At 37.0% G+C, this 14,204-nt stretch overlaps 1 long non-coding RNA gene across 1 annotated transcript; it reads right to left on the bottom strand.

Moving 5' to 3' along the window:
* Positions 1 to 4,219: 4,219 nt before the first annotated feature.
* Positions 4,220 to 6,642, bottom strand: LOC122052141. The gene is made up of 3 exons (XR_006131920.1): positions 6,493 to 6,642; positions 6,353 to 6,409; positions 4,220 to 4,261 (listed from the first exon to the last, which is right to left on the bottom strand). It is a non-coding gene; the product is annotated as an uncharacterized LOC122052141 (long non-coding RNA).
* Positions 6,643 to 14,204: the final 7,562 nt, after the last annotated feature.

Below are 14,204 nucleotides of genomic sequence, written 5' to 3'. Positions count from 1 at the left end.
TTCCGTTGGCCGAAATCACCCAAGTGATCAGAGCAGCGGAAGAGCTAGAGTGGAGCTATGGACCTGCTAGAGGCACCTTCAACAAGAGTTGAAGGCGCCTCCGCGACCTTCAGGAAGAAGCCGCCTTCAATGGCTGAAGGCGCCTTCAACCAGCTATGGAAGGTGCCTTCCATGGCTATGGAAGGTGCCTTCGACCGGGCAATCTGGCTGTTGGCGGAAAGGATAAAGTTTTATCCTTTGCCACGCTGGAGGCGCCTTCTAGACCTATGGAAGGCGCTTTCAACATGAGATAAGTTTTTCCAGGGGCTATAAAAAGACCCCTGAACCTAGGAAAGATGGAACAACTTTTGTATTGATTTCCTAGCAATAGTCTGAGCTATTAGACGAGTGTAAAAGGTTTCTCCGCTTTCAGTGAAGGACATTTTAAGAGCTGTCATTTGTCTTGGATAACAACCAGTTAGGTTGTAACCAAGTAAATTTTGATGCCTTTTACTATTTTATTTAAAGTTGCTATTTCTGTTTAATTTTATTTGCTATTGCTGCTAACCTGAGTCCAAAGATCGAGAAAGGTATTATTTTAAGTGTTTTAGGTAACTCAACCCTCTCCAGCCGGCCGACCCGGACCAACACTGGGGTATCCTAGTTTTCAATATTTAAAGCGGTTGTTTCCTAAGCTATTTATGTTGTAAGTTTTCAAATGTGAGTCATGTGAATTAGCAAAATATTATCAATCTATTTTTCAATCCCAGCCGTACAAAAAATCAACACCTTTTACTATGATTCATAGTGATATTTGGGATCCTTCTAGAGTGACCACCGTTTTTGGAAAATGTTGGTATATTACTTTCATTGATGATCATACTAGGGTCACATGGGTTTTTTTGCAAAAAGAAAAATCTGAAGCTACAATGATGTTTAAAATTTTCTATAACATGGTTCCTCAATTTCATACTCAGATTAAAATTTTATGAAGTGATAATGGAATGAAATTCTTTAACAATGTGTTGGGGATTTTTTTTTTTTTTGCTGAGAAAGGAATTGTGCACGAAAGTTCATGTAATTATACACCCCAATAAAATGAGGTTGCTGAAAAAAAAAATAAACATCTCCTTGAAGTTGCTAGAGCCTTGAGTTTTACAACTAAGGTCCCTAAGTATCTTTGGAGGGGAAGTTGTTCTGACAACAACCTATTTAGTTAATCGAATGCCAGCCCGATATTTGGCATTTAGAACTCCAATCCAGGTTTTCACATAATGCTTTCTCGATTCTCGGTTATTGACAAACATCCCTTTGAAAATCTTTGGAATTGTTGCATTTGCTCATAATTTTGATAGTAGAAAATCAAAACTTGATCCAAAAGCACATAAATGCATATTTGTAGGATACCCCACCAATCAAAAAGGTTACAAATGCTTTGATCCAGTTTCGAAAAAGATATTTGTCTCTATGGATATCACCTTCCTTGAAGGAACTTCATATCAGAACTCTCATCTTCAGGGGGAGAACAAAACTAATGAAGATGAATGTGTTGATAAATCTGACTTAACCTTTGCACTTGTTCCTAATGATGGCCGATCACTAAAAGTAAAAGAGGTAGAAAAATGTGGAAAATATTGAATCTACCAACAAACAAGAACACTTTGTGATAATGCCATCTCAAAATGAACAAGCTCAGAAATAGATGTGAAACAATATAAAGGTTTGTCTATTCAAAGAAAAAGGAAGGCCCTAGTCCCCAACGTCCTCAACAATCCAATCAGAGGTTCAATCATCAAAATTCATGATTCACAAGACCTTGATCTTCCATGTAACTTTGAGTCTAACTCTTCTAGTCAACTAGATCTTCCTATTGCTCTTAGGAAAGGTGTTAGATCTTGTTCAAAATATCCACTGTCAAATTTTGTGGCTTATGAAAATATTTCACCTTCCTGTTGTACATTTATTTCACAATTGTCTATCCATTCCTAACAGCATCCAGGAAGCCCTGAATGTTCCTAAGTGGAGAGAAGCTATGAGGAGATGAGAGCTTTGGAGAAGAACAACTTGGGAGAAAGTGGACCTACCTAATGGGAAGACAATTGTTGGTTGTAAGACCCGCCTGGTCCTCAGACTTATGGAGTAGACTACTCTGAGACTTTTTCTTCGATTGCTAAGTTAAACACAGTACGAATACTTCTATCTATAGCTGCTAACCTTGATTGGCCATTGAATCAACTAGATGTGAAGAATGCATTTGTAAATGGAAACCTAGAAGAGGAGGTTTATATGGAACCTCCACCCGGATTCATTGAGAAATTTGGAAGTAAAGTGTGCAAGCTAAGAAGGTCTATATATGAACTCAAACAGTCCCAGAGCTTGGTTTGACAAGTTTATAAGGTTTGTTAAAGGTCAAGGATATACTCAGGGCCAATCTGATCATACTCTATTTACTAAAAGATCCACTAAGAATAAGATTCCAGTGTTGATTGTCTACGTAGATGACATAATATTGACCAGTGATAATGCTGAAGAAATGAGCAAATTGAAGCAAAGCTTAGCCAAAGAGTTTGAAATTAAAGACTTGGGCTAGCTAAAATATTTTCTGGGAATGGAAGTTGTCAGATCCAAGAAGGGTATTGTGGTTTCACAATGGAAGTATATTCTAAATCTTTTAAAAGAAACTAGAATGAGTGGCTGCAAACTATCAGAAACTCCAATAGATATTAATGTTAAGCTTGGAGAAGTCAAACAAGGAACTCCTGTAGATGCAGGAAGGTACCAAAGATTGGTTAGAAGGTTGATTTACTTGTCACACACATGACTTGATATTGCTTTTGCTGTGAGTATCGTGAGTCAATTTATGCACTCTCCATTTAAAGAGAACCTTGAAGCTGCATATCGAATTCTCTGATATTTGAAAGGGACTCCAAGAAAAGGACTCTTCTTTAGAAAAAAAATGACAAGAGAGGGATTGAGGTGTATACTGATGCTGATTTGACAGGATCAATCACTGATAGGAGGTCAACTTTAGGTACTGTACATTTCTTTGGGGTGATTTAGTTTCTTGGAGAAGCAAGAAACAAAGTGTAGTTGCTAGAAGCAATGCCCAGGCAGAGTTTAGATCTATGGCTCAAGGTGTCTGTAAGGTTCTTTGAATTAAGAAGGTCCTAGGAGATCTTACTAAGGCAATTAACCTTCCTATGAAGCTATACTATGATAACAAGGCGGTGATCAACATTGTTCAAAATCTAGTTCAACATGACAGAACAAAGCATGTTGAGATTGACCAACACTTTATAAAGGAAAAACTCGATAAGGGAATAATTTGTACTCCATTTTTGCCAACTTTACAGCAAGTGGCAGATGTGTTGATCACTGGCTTGTTGAAATCGACATTTGAATTTCAAGTCAACAAGTTGGGCATGATAGATACCTTTGCACCAACTTGAGGAGGAGTGTTGATAGTATTAAAGAATATTCTAATTTGATTTGATAGATAAGGGAAGTAACATAGAAGGAAAAGAGAGGTCAATCTGTGATTGAGAGAGATTTTTATTTTCCTTTTGTTTGTGATCCTCCTTTTCTAGTGTCTCCTGCATCCTCCTATTTTAGTTGGAATCTTTGTAAATTATGTAGAGATGAATATATGTATTTTATTTTTCTCTTCATACAATTCTACATCTAGTAACATAAGCATTTTGTTATAAATACATCTACAAGGCATAAAATCATACAAAAGGAAAAGATCAAATTACCACAAGAAATTTTAGGTCCCTTTCTAGTGATTCATATCAACACTGCATCAATGAGAATAGGCATATTATAGCTGATTCATATGAAAAGCTCAGAAAAAATGAGTCAGAACAGTGAAGTGCCAAGATATACGTGTATCTTAGTTTGTTGTATAAAATTGAGCAAAGGCATATTAAAAAAATTGTAAACCAATGCCAAATAACAAGTGGGAATGAAACATGTGAAGAATTATACATCAACAAAATGAAGCATACAACAACATCCAAGCATTATCCCACTAGGTGGGTCCGCTATATGAATGCTTTTACACCATGGGGATCTATCTCCTACTATATTATCGTGTATATTTAAATAAATTTTATCTTATTTTATCGTAGCTAATGAAGTCTTCTTTGGTCTATCTCTTTCTTGTTTGATTTGCATATGAAGCATAGGAATGAAAAATTGCAACGTATATGTCAGAGAGATCGATTCTAGTAAAATTTTCTGGGATCAATGTCACCAAAGCCCAGAAGCATTAGTATTCCTCCTGCATAATGAACAGAAGCTAGTGTAACTAGAAGAGCTTTCTTGATGGAAGTAGTCTTAGTTACATCTTCAAAGAATGAAGGAGAAATGTCCTGGTAACTTATATTGAGGAATTAATTAAAACATATTTATATTAATATTTGATTATTATAGAAACTTACTATTAGATTATATTTGAGATGTTGAATGTTAAATTTAAATTTAGACAATCAGTAAGCATCATACATACAAAACTTTGAAGGATTTAGTATAGAATGAAGAAAAACAATTCCATCCCCATTAGCAAAGAAGAGCATCATTACAGAAGGAATAAATAAAAAATTAATAGACTCGCTTATGTTAGAGTAAGAATATCTAGAAAATTTTAATGACTAAATAAAGTCTTCATCAGAAGACAACCATAGTTATCCATGAAAAGTCTAAGATAATTTCATACATGACTTTTTCTAAAAATTCATGTAAGTGCTAAAGAATACTTGTCCATACAGCTTGAGTATTAGATCTAGAAGTTTTAGAAGCAGGATTATGCTCATGATAGTATCCTAAAGTGAACTTGCTTTTCTTCATATGGGTTTTCAGAATAACATTAAGAGCAATTTGGAAACTACAATATAAATGATAATTAGAAATATAATTCTCAGCCGTTATTCTTGTTGTTCATATGAAGATCCTAGAGTAATTCTGTAACATTTCCTAAGAACCAATACACTGCATTTGGTTAGAAATAAATCTTTCTCATGTTCATGTGGAGAAGGAAATTGACTATTTGGGTGCATGATAAAAAAAATTCAATTGATTATGGCATCAGGGGACCATGTTGTTAGCTAACCATATGGGCACAAGTACCAAACCATTTTGAGCTAAGAATGAAATGGATCTCAGTACCAGAACTTTAAACCTAGAGCAAATCTACTGTATCAGCTACTGTATTACTATGTTATTTTCAGTGATCAACCATAATCCAGACTATTATAATACATATAACATATAAATAAAAAGGAGGCATGGGAGGGTTGTCTCCGCCTTCCCTTCCTTGAGCCACAATGTGGGTGCTGCCCACAACGGCTACTACTGCCCTTCCTCACCAAATTGAAGCCGCCACTATCACCAAGTTGCCACCCACCACCACCCAGCACTGCCCCTTATCTAATCACAACAGCCCCTCACGACCCTTCTCTATGAAAGGCGCATTACTATCCTTCTCTATGAAAGGCGCATCCCTGCCCTTTACCACCATCTTCCAACAATCATCTCCCTCCCCTCTCAAAGTATCATTCGATCAACACTTCCTTCTCACAAAAATAGCTTTTCTTTCCCCTTCCTAAAGAACCCGAGTAGTTTCTACCTTAGACCACGATGAATCCATTATCCTCAAGCATCATAAAACTACAATATTTAAGCGGTATTAGATGCAAACTGGAGTGTTGCAATAAAGGTTGGTGGGCATTTAGTCAAAATTTTGTGGCAATCTTCACTTGGGGCAGAAAAACATTATTGAAACTATTTTCACATTACAAGATTCTTTGCAGATGGATAGTACATATATGATCAATGTGAGACCAGAAATATCAGGAAAGAAAATGTTATAAACGTAATATGTGGAACCATGTATAGGACCATGGTACATTGTATAGAACCATGTATCCTTTTGTATCAACCATATAAAGAGATGATATTAGTTCATGAGAAATGTACATGTTGTCATTGTAAATCTGGAGCACTGTTGCACCAAAGAAGGCAGTTTAAATTTTCAAGATCAAAGCATTGTTCAAAGTATCATTTCATGCTAGATAAAGGTTGGTGTTAGGTTGATACAGTATGTACTGACACTAAATTGGTAGTTATGCCAATTCAACACCAAAGGAATAAAAGATGGAAGAGGAGGGAGATACACAAAAATTAGAGAGAGTAAGACACAAGACAAAAAGAAGAAAGCATGTCCTAAGAAAACAAAACAACATAAAAGACAAAAATAAAAATAAAACCCCAAACAACATTTAATTAATTGCTTCAATTGGAATACTCTAGTCATGTACCGAATCAATCAGACTTGGACATAAGACATAATGCTCAGCAAGTGCATTATACTTACAGCCATACTACTCTGTACAAACATTGATACTGGCCATGCTTAAAACTATGCTTGAAACTGAAAACATTTATAAAAAAAACTATTTAATCAGGAATTTAGCACATTATAGAACATAAAGTTAACATATCATGTTACTATACTTAGTGCAAGGACATAGAGAGCTATGTTGTTCCATCTTGACATGTTAGGACAAAGCCCTTTAGGATAGCAGCTAATCCAACCTTCAAAAATAAAGCAACATCATTAGTTGGATCAAATACTTACAAAAATATAAAAGTAACTTAGTAATTACAAGTCGTGAGTATTATAAACATAATAGTCAGAGCAAAAGTTGATTTCATCAAATTATTTATAGAGCCTTAGATTTATCTTGAAATCTGAGACTTGTTTTCTATCCTTAGCATTTAAAGTTAAGGTAAACCTCCTTGCAATATTATTTTCAGTAGTTACTTGGTAAAACAAAGTCCTGCACTAGGCTACTTCAAAAATCTAGTAGTTTTTTTTTTAGAATTACTTACAACCTAATTGAGAAAAGGTTGTTGGTATAGTATAAGTTACAGGATCTATGAGGTTAATTGTTATATAAATAATAGTTTGTTGTTATAGGCCATGGTGGGTCTACTGTGTACCTTGATAAACCTTTGTCATTTCTTAAGAAACAGGATATCAGAACCAGTGACAACTCTTTAAAGGATGCAACCTTGGAACAAAACATGAACCATAAAAAAACCTTAGAAGAAAACAAGGAGTCCCTTCACATAGAAATACAAGGATGTCAGCATCTAGGCTACCCTTCAAGTTTGGCATTATCCTTCTCATCCTATTATTTATTGCATTGCATAGTTCCCAAGTTAGTCCTACCCAAGTATCAACCTCAAGCAATGAAAGGTTGGAAGGAACAAGGAAGCCTACTAAAAGTGAGATTTCAAACACATACGATATCAATAAATAAAGAAGGAAACTATGTGATCTGTAGAAGATGACCGCATATCATCCGAGATAGATTTGTCACCATGGTCACATCCATTAGGCTTAAAAGGGAAAAAAATAATATCATATTTGTACAACATGTATATGCTTAAGGCAAAAAATAAATGGAGGTTTCAAGATAGAAACTATCCATATAGTTTATAATTAACATTTTTTCATGGATTAACCTTGTGATATTACTCTTCAATTGAACTTCTCAAACAACACCTACTGATACATTCGTTACTTTGTACCAAAGTTCAAAGGTACAAAACAATAGTAGTATTTAGTATTTACTAATTAAGGTAAAGTGAAAACTCAAAAATATATTGTTTCTCCAACTAACATATCTTTGATATCTAGCTAAGAATAGGTAATAAGTCCAAATGGGTTCTTCAAGTTGATTAAAGTCAATACTGTCATGGTAGTCAATGCTAATTGGGTTTTTGAGGTCCCAATTCATTGAAATACTATTTTTCTCTATAAATTCAAACAAACTATTGCAGATTTAGGGATTATACTATGCAAGGAGAATAGGTGATTAAAATGTTATTTTACTGAACTATTTCCTAATGAAGTTATTGCAATATGACCAAGAGGTCATGGGTTCAAGTCGCTAAAACAGCCTCTAGCAACGCAAGATAAGACTACATACAATACATCCTTCCCTGAGACCGCCAATACCTCACATTGGCGGGAGCTTCGTGCATTAGGCTGCCCTTTTTCTTTCCTAATGAAGTGAAATTTCAATTAGTTAGTTCATGCTAACTAAGACAAATGAGGGGATTAACCCATTTCATGTTGACTAGAAGAAAATTCAAGAGCCTCATTAGGTGGCTACTTTGTTAAACTTCCTTTGTTAACGATACCAAAGTTAGCAAGTTTGTGAGCTTGATGTCCAATGGACTAGTATTTCAAATTGAGGACAATCCTACTAAGGAATGTTCATGTATCAAAATCAGTTTTGAAGCACCTAGCATCAGTTGTAGTGTAAGTTAACCAATTTGAATGGACTAACTTGGCTAGCATGACCACCAACACTAGCACTAGAACTGGCATAGTTATAGTTATAGCTATAAAACAACAATGTAAAAATAATAAATTGAGAAGGAAATGCAAAGTTAAGCAAGAGTTACTTCCAATGATAAACCAATAACAAACCCTTGCTGAAGTGGATGATCAAATGGTGATCCACCTAAAACTGCATCACTTATTTTATCATTGAAACTAATGATTTAGAAAAAAAAAAGAATCCAATAAAATGTGAGTAAATAAAATTTTTAAAAAAATATTAGAATAGGCAACAAAACTGGGTAGGAATAATGATGCAAATGCATATAAGAAGAAAAGGTACAGTTTCATTCAAATCAAGAATTCAATTTTGGCTTATTAAAATAAACTTTTGTCAGTTTTAATGAATCTAAAAACTTCAAGCAAAGCTAAACAGATGAAGTAAATAGAAGTATTCATTTACCTCATATTACTATGCAATTGCAATTTAAGAGAGTACAATTATGTAAATGAAGATCTAGACAATATTTGGCAGCCAAAACACAAATTTTTTAATCGTATATATCCTCCATCTTGGCAATACTATATGATGCCCAAGGACTACTTCAAGTAATCTAATCAATAGCTGTGTTGAGAGTTTCAGACTTTCGCTAGAACCATAATATTTCAGTATTGTGTTGATGTTTCAACCTACAACATTAATGGAGAATTGGAGTGGTACGATGAAGGAGATAAAAAAAAAAAAAGAAGAATAGAACACAACTATATGCCAAATTTCGGATTTTATGTTCTACCTGCAACAGTACAATGTTGATGTTAAAAGCTACAAAAAAAATAACAAATATTATTTCAATTTATCTTAATAAGTTTTGTGGCTTGTCAAGGGGTCTATAATGTACACACTCATTGACATTATTAATACAATTACATAGAATAGATTACCTATATTAAGTTTCTATAATTTATCCAAACGACATGTTGAACGGTTTAGACTATTTGACTTTATTGAGCAAAACTAGGCAAATAAGATTGGCATTGATACCAAATTGATGCAATCACACTCTGTTACTCAAAATTAAATTAAATTGATAAATTTAAATGCAACATCAAAATTTTGCCACATAACCCAAATTTTTCCATGGCAGCCCACTGACATCCTTGATGCTACGATAATCTTGAGTAACCCAAATGTTGCATGTGGATGCTCTAAGTCTTTAGGCATGTCTTCAAAGGAGGTCGTCTCTTGACTAAAGCCGGACACCTTGTGATGTCGGCTTTGATACACTTTGCATGGAGATCTAGGAACATTTGCATCTTTGATGAGGGATAGTCAAAGAGTGAGAAATTTTTTAAAAATGCACAAATTCATGATTGTTGGAGTTTGGGAGTATTTTTTATCTAACATTATGTCAAAGATGAGCCGCTACTAATTTTTGGGTATTGTACCTTGGTCTTGCTTTGATATATATTTTTTTACTTATAAAAAAAATGCTTGGAACTTAAAAGTAACTTAACCAAAAGCACATTTGCGCCATGTATCAAATATATCTGTTGGAAGAGGAAACTGTGTGTAACCTGGGCAACAAAATATTACAAGAAAAATCATCAGAGATTTGGATACAATAATCATGTCAGAAGAAGTAGTAATGTTAATTGTCAGAAACACCCTTCTATAGATGTATCTGGGCATGAATGCACCTAAACAATATGTTTACTGTTACAAATATTATAAAAGTCTATGTATAGAGTTATAATCTTATCTAGTGAGGGGATGACCTATACTGTATCTACTTATGGCGACATAAGGATTATGCAACAAAGCTTGTCAAAGTCCAAATGATTGATTATTATCAAGTTATGTTAGACCCAACCATTATGGTTTAGCTACAACGCTGACTTATTTAGGATGTCATATCTGAGCATATTAATATTATCTCAATAATTTTTCTCTCATTTCAACATATCCAAATTACTGCAGATTGATTCAATAAAATTGTAAAATAAAATCTAATGGCATGTGTATTTTTAGGAATTCATCTACATATCTTTTATGGATTTGCCAATTGATTAGCATTAATTGTTATGTATTATGTATGTAGTGTTATATATATTATCTATGCCCACATTGGTTAGGATAATTAATTTAATTGTTAAGTGATTAGACATTATATTTGTTTGCATATATGGATTTGATTTACTTATCTTATATACTATATAGTAATTAAAAAAACTCATATAGTCGTACTTTTTGACATGCTATTTGGCATTATTATCTATACAATGGTGTTAAGGTATGGGCAGTAAATGAAGGCGCTATATGTGGTATATGATTTCGAAACCTCCACTGTTAATCTTTCTCAATAATTATTTATGTTGTTTTATATTGTCTAATTTATACTCAACTGGTGAAGAAGATCGTGTGTGTTTTTTCCATCTATTAGAAATAAAAAAAGAATAGAATGGACAAAAATATCTCAGTAATAAGCTTTCCTTGCAAAATTAAGGCCCCAAGGTTGTGTCTCTCATGAGTGTAGGAAACACAAAGGAAAATAAGTAATTATCCTAGCTCGTGCTGCGACAATATCAGTGAGCTGTGTCGGGACAGCTGCAAGAACTGGTGGAACCATTGGAACTGGTGCTACCGGTGGTACCACGGAATAAATCGGAGGAGGAACTCCCGATGCTGCTGTATAAACTGGAGCATAAGCCGTCGGTGGTACTGCCGGGTGAACAAAAGTGGCCGCAGCTGGAGGTACAGTAGGTAATGGTACCGGATGTGGAGTAGCTGCTGCTACTGTAGGCACTGGGGGCACAGGTGCCACTGGTGTCGGGTACAATGTAGGTCCAGGTGGCGGTGGTGCCGGGTACGCCGTAGGCTGCGCTAGAGCAGATATCGGGAACGCTAATGGTACCCCTGATGGTACCGGAACTACAGTAAGGATAGGTACACTCGGCATAACCGAGGTAGGTACCTCTATAGGAGCCGTCGGGGTCTGAGAGTCCGACGCGCCCGCAGTATGCTGAGTCTGTCCTTGACTGACAGGCTCATCAACAGTAGGCATCTCTGCCATATCCAGAGATCCCGTGGTCCTCGTACGTGGTCGTCCAGCACAACGTCTCGCCGTAATACGCGTAGATCTTCTCATATCTGTTAAGTTATATTACAGATATTACTACCAATATAACAATCATAAAATAAACATCATACCTATTTGCTGTCTGGAGATGTTCCGTCGCTGTCCAGTCCCCAAATTGACCTCGGAATTCTGTACAAGAAAATCACCAGAAATCCATGTAAATCCAAAATGAAAATCCGAAACATGACCATAACGAAAATCCGGAAATGCCCAGTTTGACTCGCAAACTTGGCTCTGATACCAAATAAATTGTCACGTCCTGGAGGAGTTCCTGTCCGAAGAAATTTCGACAACATCTCCCCTGTACGGCGGACAATCTGAAAGTTTTTACATATCCATATACCTCAGCCACATGCGACTGGAATAATAACAGTAAATAAACAATCACCCACGCAGTTTAATAGTAGACAAACAGAGTAGTAATAAGATGACTCGAAAACAACCCTACTCCACTACACTCATAAAACACAAATCCGACAAACTCACCTCTTTTGCCGTCCAGGCAGGTATGTAGTAAAATATATCGAATAAAAATCCATCGACAAATACAATCCATACATTATCCAAGTATCAAAATAAACCAATTCTAAACATAGTCAAATAAGAAGAAAAACTAAAAGGTCAATAAATCCTCGTGGTCTGCAGGGGACCAGCAACTGGAACTCTCTCCTGACAGCATCAACCTGAAAAATAACAACAATGGAGGCGGGGTGAGTCCAACACTCAGCAGGTACAACTGATATGCAAAGTAGGGAAATAACATTTAGCACTAATCATGCGTACAGTCTCCTGATATAAAAGGATGAAATGCAACTGAAGTAAACAGGAGAAAAACTGTACTAACCAGGGCCTGGGTATAAGGACAAACAGTCCGAGTGGCATAGAAATCCTGTATGCATGTCAAACATAGGCGTCCAAACAATATACAGCATATAAATGCAGCAAGCACAAACACAAACAATAAATGCATCATGCATATGATGCCAATGATGCGTCCTGGTCACCCCTGACGCCAGTTGATCATCTCACACACAAGAGTAAGACCGAGTGGGTAGGGCTGTGACAACCGTGCACTCTGTCGTCACTACTCCTGATGAGTGACCGAGTGGACGGGATGCTGTCGGAGTACACCAATCCTCCTACCCCAAATCATAAATGGGGGAGCGCAATGCTCTCAACTCCCGGTACACGATGACGGGGAGGAATCCCTGCCGGCTAACACGTTGCATCACGCTACCCATGAGCGGACCAACAAAGTCAAACAAAGTCCCTGCTGCAACACACACTACCTGAATCGACCACTAACCCATGAGTGGTGGTGTGTGCAGATCCATGTAACTCGCGATGTGCTCAACAATAATGGAGCGGACTATCGCACAGCATGCAATCATGCAAATGGTGCATGGCACTAACCACAAAAATATCCTGAGCTAATCCATATATATATAAAAGTGCACCATAGGTCAACGAATTAAATCAAAGGTACACTGAAGGTATAAAACCTAGGTCTTGAATATGGTGAAGCATGGTATATCACTACCCCTATAAGCATGTATCAACAGGTAAGGAATACATGAGATGCAAAACAAGCAATCAACCAATCATGTAACATGTATCGGGTAGTAATTAACCGAAACAAATAAGAGAACATAATTATTGCTATTTGTTAAATTCACTACTATGCATATCAAAGACATAAAGTCAAAAGTACTCGCCTCCAATAGGAATGTCCAAATCCGACATCGAGATGCTCGTCTCGCGTCAAAGTCCTGTATCCAATAGATATACGATTATTTAGCTAAATTCCTATAAATAGCTAAATAAATTCTTTAACCCTAAATTAGGGCAAATCCCAAATCAACACCTAAACCTAATTCAAATACATAAACAATTATGTATATTCCAATTCCTACCTACATCAACATGTATCATAATTATGTTCTTTACCTTAATTCACAGCCACTGGTTAGTACTGAAATCCAAGAGTTGCTGGAATTCTTCACTGTTCGGATTAGATGAAATCAAGATCGACAACAAATCAAGCAACAAATTCTAATCAACAACCGAAGTTTACCTCCAAGATCCGACTAGGGCACAGCTCTGTGTCGTCTTCGGCACTGTCAAGCAGAGCACAAACAGGACTCGGCATTGTTGCTCCTGTCCGAAACTAACCTGTGCAGAGGTAGCAGTGGACCAAGGCTAGGGCACGGAAGCAAGCAATCTCCAGCGATGGTCGACTCTGTTTACTCCTGTCCGAACCCAAACCTGAGCAAAGACACACCGGCGAGATGGTCGGCGTCGGCGCTGTGCCGAGACGCGGCAGAGAGGAAGAAGGGCACAGAGGAGTCGGGCTCGCGGTGTGCAGCGGGGAGGAGCGGCGGTGGCTCACGTGAGGAGATCGGCAAGGCTAGGGCTCGGCGTTACCCTCGTCTGCCGGCGTCGGCCGTGGTGATCGGTGCTGGCTAGGGCACGCGGTGGCCGGCGCTAGGGTTGTGGAGTCGGCGTCGCTGCTGTGGAGAAGGAGAGAAAGGAATCGGGAGGTAAAGGAGAGGAGGAAGAGCATCAAAACCCTTGCCGAGGGGTTTTGTACTCGGGTGGGGGAGGAACTGTCGGCGTCGGTTAAGGTTTCGGCATCGGCACGCTCGGGGAAAAGGGAAAACGGCACGGGTTCGGCGTCGAGGGAAGAAAAAGAAAAGGATAAAGAAATAAAACTTTTCCTCATTAAAACAGGGTAG

The sequence above is a fragment of the Zingiber officinale genome, chromosome 3A, assembly GCF_018446385.1.
Source record: "Zingiber officinale cultivar Zhangliang chromosome 3A, Zo_v1.1, whole genome shotgun sequence".
NCBI classification, from domain to species: domain Eukaryota; kingdom Viridiplantae; phylum Streptophyta; class Magnoliopsida; order Zingiberales; family Zingiberaceae; genus Zingiber; species Zingiber officinale.
Note: the sequence above shows the minus strand (reverse complement) of the source record. Positions and strands in the feature narration are given on the sequence as shown.